Raw genomic sequence first — 10162 nt, 5'->3', positions numbered from 1 at the left:
TGTTGTACCATCATATGATTCAATGTTTACGGGTTTAAAACCCTCTGGGAATTCGTGATCCATTACTTCATCAATGAAGCATAGGGGGTGTGCGGCGCCTCTGTGCCGGGCTATATCACGATGCAGTTCATACGAGTCTTGTTTGCTGTATTCGGCCCGGCCAGATTTGCTTTTAGTGTATCCGGCGTGACGATCATCGTCACGCGTTGGGGCGCGACCCCGTGATCCGTAGATCGATCTTGCATGTTTTGCTTTGTTTTCCAATACGTCTCGCAGGTCCCGCGTGTTGCCCCGGGCCTTGGTATGTTTGTTTGAATGGCGGCGGGGTGCGGGCTGGACTTCGGGCTGATATGCCTCTCTGTCTCGGCCACGAGGTGGCCGATCAGCCGCATCATACACTGGTGATGTAGGTTTCAATGCTTCCTCCTCGAGTTGGGGTAGCAACCTGCGCTTTGGGTAACTCTTGGTTGGTCCCTCGAGTTCGTATTCCTCGGCTGCCAGGACTTCAGTCCATCTATCCGCTAGCAGATCTTGATCAGCTCAAAGCTGTTGTTGCTTCTTCTTCAGGATGTTTGCTGTGGCTATAAGCCGGCGCTTGAAGCCCTCCTGTTCGACGGGATCCTCCGGCACGACAAATTCTTCGTCGCCGAGGCTCACTTCGTCTTCGGAGAGAGGCATGTAATTGTCATCCTCTGATTCTCCGTTTGCTGCCTGTTCGGGAGGGCTAGCTTGTTCATCCTCCCGCTCGAGGTCTGGTTGGAGGGGATTATCGCCGTCTTCGGCACTATCCGGAGCGTTATTATCTCTTGTGCCGGTATCGCTGCTTTTGCTATGGCGAGACTTAGAGCGGCGCCGCTGACGTCGGTGCTTGGAGTGCTTCTTGGAGGGATTATCCTCCATTGTCTTATCGCCATCCCCCTCTTTGGGGGTGTCCACCATGTATATGTCATACGATGAGGTGGTAGTCCAGCGCCCTATGGGCGGTGGTTCCTATTCGTCTCCTGCATCGTCGTCCACAGCGTCGATGTCTTCGGAGTCGAAATCGAGCATGTCGGTTAAATCGTTGCCAGTGGCTACTAAGTGGGTGGTGGGTGGGGCGCGAATTTCTTCATCGTTTGCATCCCATTCTAGCCGGACATAGTTCGGCCAAGGGTCTCCTGACAGGGAGAGAGACTTCAACGAGTTTAGTACGTCGCCAAAAGGCGAGTGCTGAAAGATATCCATGGAGGTAAACTCCATGATCAGTGCCCAATCGGATTTGATGGGCACGGATGTAGGCGGCTCAGAGTCCGTGGCCGGGGACGAATCCAACGGTTCGGCAACACGGGTGTCGTAGGAGGTGAAGTTAGTATTCGGCTCTATCGCCACCGAGTGTGCGGCCTCCGTGGCGGGGTCCATCCACCCGTCCTCGGATGGCGCAATTTGTTCCGGATAGAAGGCCGGAGTAGTTGTAGGTGTGATCTCCCGAACACTGTCCGATGGCAGAGCTAAGTCATGCCCGTCGTGATTGTGCGGCGCACCTGACATGGGCTCGAATCCGTCGAAGATCAAGTCTCCGTGGGTGTCGGCAGTATAGTTCAAGTTTCCAAACCTGACCTGATGGCCGGGGGCGTAGCTATCGATCTGCTCTAGATGGCCAAGCGAGTTGGCCCATAGTACGAAGCCGCCGAATATGAAGATCTGTCTGGGGAGGAAAACCTCACCCTGGATCGCATCATTGCCGATGATCGAAGGAGCCATCTAGCCTTATGGTGATGACACAGTGGAACTCTCAATGAAAGCACCAATGTCGGTGTCAAAACTGGCGGATCTCGGGTAGGGGGTCCCGAACTGTGCGTCTAAGGTGGATGGTAACAGGAGGCAGGGGACACAATGTTTACCCAGGTTTGGGCCCTCTCGATGGAGGTAATACCCTACTTCCCGCTTGATTGATCTTGATGATATGAGTATTACAAGAGTTGATCTACCACGAGATCGTAGAGGCTAAACCCTAGAAGCTAGCCTATGGTATGATTGTTGTTGTCCTACAGACTAAAACCCTCCGGTTTATATAGACACCGGAGGGAGCTAGGGTTACACAGAGTCGGTTACAAGGGAGGAGATCTTCATATCCGTATTGCCAAGCTTTCCTTCCATGCCAAGGAGAGTCCCATCCGGACACGGGACGAAGTCTTGAGTCTTGTATCTTCATAGTCCAACAGTCCGGCCAAAGGATATAGTCCGGCTGTCCGAGGACCCCCTAATGCAGGACTCCTTCACCTACCCCGGAGGGCATCCTTACCGTACAGTACCCGCAAGGGGACCAGCCCTCCACTGAGCTGTGAGTAAACAAAAGTACTTTCGATAAATATATCCTTCTTCATTTCTGAGAATGATAACCGAGACATATGTCTTGCAGTCCGGATCGTAGCCCTTCTCGACAGAGTTCGTCTTCGGGGGATCTTCTTCCGGAGATGATGGAGAGCGAAACGCCTCCCCATGCATCCCCGCCTCCTGAAGCGGACGACCCTGAGGTGGCGTCACGGAGGGTTTCTCCTGATCCGCCAAGGCCATAAGGTAACCCTTCGGCCACCCGAAGTCCGGAGTATCCGGTTCCTAAGGAGAGCAACAGAAAGAGTCCGGGACCGTCCGGTGCGCGACCAGACGCACTGATGAATCTTCTGGAGCGAGCGGCTATCTCAGAAGCGCATCGTACGCTAATGGGTACGGTGCTTGAGAGGATTTCATCTGCCGAAAGCGGGTTGCATGAAGCTTTTATGAGCCTGCTGAGAGGCTTTGAGGCACGCAAAGTAATATATATTTTGACGGTACCGCACACGCTAGGTGTTCCCTATGCAGATAGTAGCCCCTGAGACTCTGGTTGCTGTCGAACAAGACGACAACTAGAGGATCATAGTCCCAGGTAATAACCGTGCTGCCTTTACGTGCAGGCGGCCGAGGGTCCGGTGGCTAGCCGGACTGGTGAATTTGCCGAACTAAAGCGGCAACTTGATGCGGCAGATGCCGACATCGTGCTTGTAAACAAGCGGCTTGACGAGGCACAGGGTATGTATTCTCCTATGATCAACACATATTAAGAGGAGCATGATGCTAGTATCTATAATATGATGTGACTGCAGATGGAGCTGTCGCCGTGGAGACCCTTCGGGCGGAACTTGCCCGGGCCAAGGAACAAGCCAGGAAGAGTGATGCGGCGGCCCTGAAGGCGGTCGAAGGGCTAAGGGCCGAACAGGCTGCGCATTGCCAGAGCAAAGAGAAAATAGCCAAGATGGCTGTTGAGCTAAAAGATGTCGCCGGCCGGTATGAGCTTCTTGAAAAGGAAAGCCAAGCGAAGGCGGCGGACCTGAAGGAGCCATGGAAGTGGCCAAGGAAACCCACTCGCAAGTCAGAGCGGCGAAGGAGGAACTCCGTCAAGCCAGAGATATCGCGGCTGGGAAGCCCTTTTTGTTGCGGACGAGGTTTGGAGACCCGAAGTATGCCCCTCTAGATAAATTATGGAGTTCTACAGACGCGTACTTGGATTTAGCAGCGAGTGCCGCTGATGTGACCAAGTTTTTCAAAGATCGGAAAGATCATGTAGTGGAAAGGTTGTTCTGGTCACAGTTCAGCACTCCAACGCGTCCGCTGCTGTTAAATGAACAAATGGTCGAGTGGGCCGAGCTCCATAGGTTGTCCGGACTTGCTATGAGTCAGTCGTGGATCACCTTTGGCCGGAGGGACCGAGGCCGAATAGTTATTTTGGTCTAGTGCAACGATTCCTTTGCGCTGTGCCGCAAATTGACGCTATAAAGAGGTCGGCGTGCATAGAGGGTGCGCGGATGGATCTTGCCCGTGTTAAGACATACTGGGCGGAGATGGAGGCCACCGCTATTGCAACCCGAGGCCCGGCCGCAGGCCAGGTCCCGGCCGAGCACTATTTTGAAGAAGTCCTAGAAGGCGCTCGTGTAATAGAGGCTCAGTGCTCGAAGAGTATCATGTTCAAGTGACATGTATCCCGATAGTAAAAACAATCCTATTAAATTATAAAGGCTGTGTTTATACTTTTGCCTGAAAGTATTATGATGCCTCCTGTGCGGCCGTTTATGTATATATGTATATAACCTAAAAGTTTGCAGTCGTCGGCTTCAGCCCCCACGCATATAATGCGGGGGTGTTCGCAAAAACGCGTATTCACACTTGATCCAACATCTTGGTCCATTAAGGAGGTGATAGCGCAGCGAACGAGGCAATCAGACTATATTGCTTTAACACTTTCACTTAGCCATAGGAGTTGACGGTGGGACTACTATATAGCCCCTGGTACCTCCGCGCTCATCCGAATACGGGGCGCGTACATACACGACCGGCAAACGGCCCTTCGTTAATGTGGAGGAATCTCGAAGATTCCGCTAAGTGATCGAGTGGTTGACCAGTCTCGCGCTTTATCATGACAATCAGTTTTCGGTTTTCTCTACTGAGGTGCTCGTCCAGATGAACCAGGGCACAATCGCAGTAGTTCTCCCGGTGCCACCTTAGCCGATAGAGCGGAACATAAGGTAGCAAAACGCGGGAGCCGGACAAACCCAACATTTGACCAAAGACATGATTCGGAGCTGATGCATATAAGGCCAAACTCGCGACGCCGAACACTCCCTAAGGTATTCGGTCTTTACAACATATACCGGGCTGAATAACGCCCTTGATAATGATCCCTGAGTGTCCAGGTACGTGCATCATTCTGACGTGGCGAAATGCCAATAACGTCAGCATCGCTCTCGGTTATGCTGAGTATCCGGAGGATGTGAAGCAACAAGAGACAGTAAAAAAGGTTTACGCAGGGTCTTAATCTAAAAAGAAACCTTTAAGCGGGGCCCTGCTGCACGTCTGCGCCTGTGTCTCCGTTGTGCCGTATCCTGGAAGGGTGTAGCACGATTACCATTTGTAAAAGAGAAGAACTTAGGTGAAAGTGAGAAAAATTGGTTATTCTCAATAAACCATTAAAAATCAAGATAGGAAAGTCGAACCGAACTGTAGTCCTTTTACATGCGGGAAGCCCCTGGTACCGCCTATGAGGGTAAATTCATCGAACCAATCTTAGGTATATCTAAGCTGTTACAGCTAGTGATGCGCCGGACTCGTCTAGCCGTGTCCGCGGTCTTGACGACCGATCAGTTACTCTGGTTGGAGAGGCTGTTTAGTGTTCGGCTGCTAAAGCCGCCACACGTTCTTCCGCGCGTAAGGAACGCTCGATATTTCCGCTAATTGTGATGATGCCACGTGGACCGGGCATCTTAAGCTTAAGAGAAGCGTAATGCGGTACTGCATTAAAACGAGCAAAAGCTGCTCTTCCAAGTAGTGCTTGATAGCCACTTCGGAATGGAGCTATGTCGAAGGTTAACTTCTCACTTCGGAAGTTGTCGGGAGAACCGAATACAACCTCTAGTACTAGAGAGCCCGTACAGCGGGCCTCTGGGCCTGGTATTACTCCCTTAAAGGTAGTATTACTGTGGCTGATTCTTGTCGGGTCTATCCCCATTATGCGGACTGTGTCCTGATATATCAGATTAAGACTACTGCCGCCGTCCATAAGGACTCGTGTGAGATGGTATCCGTTGATTATTGGGTCTAACACCAAGGCAGCCAATCCTCCGTGCCGGATACTTGTCAGGTGATCCCTGCGATCAAAAGTGATCGGGCAGGCTGACCAGGGGTTGAACTTAGGGGTGACGGGCTCTACGGCGCGTGTGTTTCGGAGTGCATGTTTGCTTCTCCTCTTCGTCACGTGAATCATGTTCACTGTTTTGACCACTGGTGGGAATTTTTTCTGTCCCCCAGTGTTTTGCTGGCGAAGCTCATCCTCGTCTTCACTTGGTGTCTCCCTCCCCTTGTGTTCGGCGTTTAGCTTACCGGCCTGCTTGAAGACCCGGCATTCTCTGTTGGTGTGATTTGCAGGTTTATCGGGGGTGCCATGAATCTGACATAATTTGTCTAGAATCTTGTTTAGGCTGGACGGTCCATCTCTGCTGCCTTTGAAAGGCTTTTTCCGCTGACCGGGTCGAGAGCGTCTGAATCCGGCGTTTACCGCCGTGTTGTCTGGGCTATCTTCGTTATTTTGACGCTTTCTTTTACCGCGTCGTGGTTTTCCATTGCCATCCCTGACTTCGGATGTGCCTGGGTCGCTGGTGCTACTACGGGCTAGCCAGCTATCTTCGCCCGCGCAAAAGCGGGTCATGTGGCTTGTTAGGGCTGCCATTATTCTCGGTTTTTCTTGGCCAAGGTGTCTGGCGAGCCATTTGTCTCGGACGCTGTGTTTGAAAGCTGCTAAGGCTTCGGCGTCCGGGCAGTCGATGATTTGGTTCTTCTTAGTGAGAAATCTGTTCCAAAGCTTTCGGGCTGACTCTCCGGGCTGTTGAATTATATGACTTAAATCGTCTGCATTCGGAGGTCGGACATAGGTCCCTTGAAAATTAGCCCTAAAAGCATCCTCAAGCTCCTCCCAACTTCCAATTGAATTTTCGGGGAGGCTCTTCAGCCAGTGCCGAGCTGGTCCTTTCAGCTTGAGGGGCAAGTACTTGATGGCGTGGAGATCGTCTCCGCAAGCCATATGGATATGGAGGATAAAGTCCTCAATCCAGACCCCAGGGTCTGTCATTCCGTCGTACGCCTCTATGTTCACGGGTTTGAATCCTTCTAGAAATTCGTGATCCAGCACCTCATCGGTGAAACATAGGGGGTGTGCGGCACCCCTGTATTTGGACGTGTCATGGCGTTCTGACGGTTGTAGTGTTCGGTTTTGGTTGTGCGTTGGAGCGCGCTTCCTAGATCCGTAGATGGATCTGGTCACGCCGGCCTTCTACTGCAAGCCCTCACGTGAATCGTGTGCTGACTTATGTGCGGCCTTGTTAGCCGCTCTATCGCGGCCACGAGGTGGTCGATCCGACCGGTCAGCCGTTTTGTTTTTCGGCTGTGTGGGCTCTAAGGCCTCATCATCGAATTCAGGAAACAGCTTGTGCTTTGGATAGCTCTTTGTGTGGTAACTACCACCATACTTTTCCTCAGTGTCGAGCACTTTGTTCCATCTACTGTTCAGCATATTCTGTGCGGCCTTAAGCCTTTGCTTCTGCTTCTTCAGACTCCTCGTGGTGGCAATAAGCCTTCCGCGGAGGTTCTCTTGTTCCAAGTGCCCTTCCGGGATGATGTGTGGATCGTCGTCCGGACTGTTTTCCTCTCCGGAGAGAGGTAGATTAGCTTTATCCTCGGCGTCGCCCTGATTGGACAGCGGCTCCGTACTATGTTCGCCGTTCGCTGGTTCGTCCGGCTCTGTCACTGGGTTCGTGTGGTTGTCGTTTCCTCTGGAGTCAACCGGGGTGTTATTTTTTCTTGCGCTGTTATCGCTGTTTTTGCCGAGGCGGGATTTGGAACGGCGCCTATGCTGTCGCTTTGGTTGCTTCTCGAGGGAGCTATCCTTCGCTGCATCCTTCCGTTCCTCGTCATTGTTTTCTTTGGGTGTATCCACCATGTATATGTCATGTGATGAAGTTGCTGTCCAGCGCCCTGTGGGCGATGGTTCCTGTTCCTCTCCTGCATCGTCGTCCATGCCGTCGATGTCTTCGGAGTCGAAATCAAGCATGTCGGTTAAATCGTCGACAGTGGCTACTAAGTGGGTGGTGGGTGGGGAGCGAATTTCTTCGTCGCCCGCATCCCATTCTAGCCGGATATAGTTCGGCCAAGGTTCTCCTGACAAGGAGAGAGACCTTAATGAATTTAGCACATCGCCAAAAGGCGAGTGCTGAAAGATATCCGTGGAGGTAAACTCCATGATCGGTGCCCAATCAGATTCGATAGGCACGGACACGGGCAGCTCGGAGCCCATGGCCAGGGACGAATCCAATGGTTCGGCAGCACGGGTCTCGTAGGAGGTGAAGTCGGTATTTGGCTCTATCGCCACCGAGTGTGCAGCCTCCGTGGCGGGGTCCATCCACCCGTCCTCGGATGGTGCAGTTTGTTTCGGATAGTGGGCCGGGGTAGTTGCAGGTGTGATCTCCCGAACACTGTCCGACGGCAGAGCTAAATCATGCTCGTCCTGATTGTGCGGCGCACCTGACATGGGCTCGAATCCGTCGAAGATCAAGTCTCCGCGGATGTCGGCAGTATAGTTCAAGTTTCCAAACCTGACCTGATGGCCAGGGGCGTAGCTCTTGATCTGCTCCAGATGGCCAAGCGAATTGGCACGCAGTGCGAAGCCACCGAATACGAAGATTTGTCCGGGGAGGAAAGCCTCACCCTGGATCGCATCGTTGCTGATGATCGAAGGAGCCATCAAGCCTTATTGTGATGGTAGAGTGGAACTCTCAATGAAAGCACTAATGTCGATGTCAAAACCGGCGGATCTCGGGTAGGGGGTCCCGAACAGTGCGTCTAAGGCGGATGGTAACAGGAGGCGGGGGACACGATGTTTACCCAGGTTCGGGCCCTCTCGATGGAGGTAATACCCTACTTCCTGCTTGATTGATCTTGATTATATGAGTATTACAAGAGTTGATCTACCACGAGATCATAGAGGCTAAACCCTAGAAGCTAGCCTATGGTATGATTGTTGTTGTCCTACAGACTAAACCCTCCGGTTTATATAGACACCGGAGGGGGCTAGGGTTACACAGAGTCGGTTACAAGGGAGGAGATCTACATATCCGTATTGCCAAGCTTGCCTTCCACGCCAAGGAGAGTCCCATCCGGACACGGGTCAAAGTCTTCAATCTTGTATCTTCATAGTCCAACAGTCCGGCCAAAGGATATAGTCCGGTTGTCCGAGGAACCCCTAATCCAGGACTCCCTCAATGACACCTAGATCGGATATGAACTCCTTCATCCAGACTCCTTTATTTGCTATTTCCGAAGCAGCTATGTACTCCGCTTCACACGTAGATCCCGCCACGACGCGTTGCTTAGAACTGCACCAACTTACAGCTCCACCATTCAATATAAATACGTATCCGGTTTGTGACTTAGAGTCATCCTGATCAGTGTCAAAGCTTGCATGGACGTAACCATTTACGACGAGCTCTTTGTCACCTCCATAAACGAGAAACATATCCTTAGTCCTTTTCAGGTATTTCAGGATGTTCTTGACCGCTGTCCACGGATGCACTCCTGGATTACTTTGGTACCTCCCTGCTAAACTAATAGCAAGGCACACATCAGGTCTGCTACACAGCATTGCATACATGATAGAACCTATGGCTGAAGCATAGGGAATGACTTTCATTTTCTCTCTATCTTCTACAGTGGTCGGGCATTGAGTCTGACTCAACTTCACACCTTGTAACACAGGCAAGAACCCTTTCTTTGCTTGATCAATTTTGAACTTCTTCAAAACTTTATCAAGGTATGTGCTTTGTGAAAGTCCAATTAAGCATCTTGATTTATCTCTATAGATCTTGATGCCCAATATATAAGCAGCTTCACCGAGGTCTTTCATTGAAAAACTCTTATTCAAGTATCCTTTTATGCTATCCAAAAATTCTATATCATCTCCAATCAACAATATGTCATCCACATATAATATTAGAAATGCTACAGAGCTCCCACTCACTTTCTTGTAAATACAGGCTTCTCCAAAAGTCTGTATAAAACCATATGCTTTGATCACACTATCAAAACGTTTATTCCAACTCTGAGATGCTTGCACTAGTCCATAAATGGATCGCTGGAGCTTGCACACTTTGTTAGCATCCTTTGGATTGATAAATCCTTCGGGTTGCATCATATACAACTCTTCCTCCAGAAATCCATTCAGGAATGCAGTCTTTACATCCATTTGCCAAATTTCATAATCATAAAATGCAGCAATTGCTAACATGATTCGGACGGACTTAAGCATCGCTACGGGTGAGAATGTCTCATCGTAGTCAACTCCTTGAACTTGTCGAAAATCTTTCACAACAAGTGGAGCTTTGTAGACAGCAACATTACCGTTAGCGTCACTCTTCTGCTTGAAGATCCATTTATTCTCGATGGCTTGCCGATCATCGGGCAAGTCAACCAAAGTCCACAGTTTGTTCTCATACATGGACCCCATCTCAGATTTCATGACCTCAAGCCATTTCGCGGAATCTGGGCTCATCATCGCTTCCTCATAGTTCGTAGGTTCGTCATGGTCAAGTAACATGACCTCCAGAACTGG

This window comes from Aegilops tauschii, chromosome 1 (genome assembly GCF_002575655.3).
Source record: "Aegilops tauschii subsp. strangulata cultivar AL8/78 chromosome 1, Aet v6.0, whole genome shotgun sequence".
Lineage (NCBI taxonomy): Eukaryota > Viridiplantae > Streptophyta > Magnoliopsida > Poales > Poaceae > Aegilops > Aegilops tauschii.
This window is presented reverse-complemented; position numbering follows the sequence as displayed.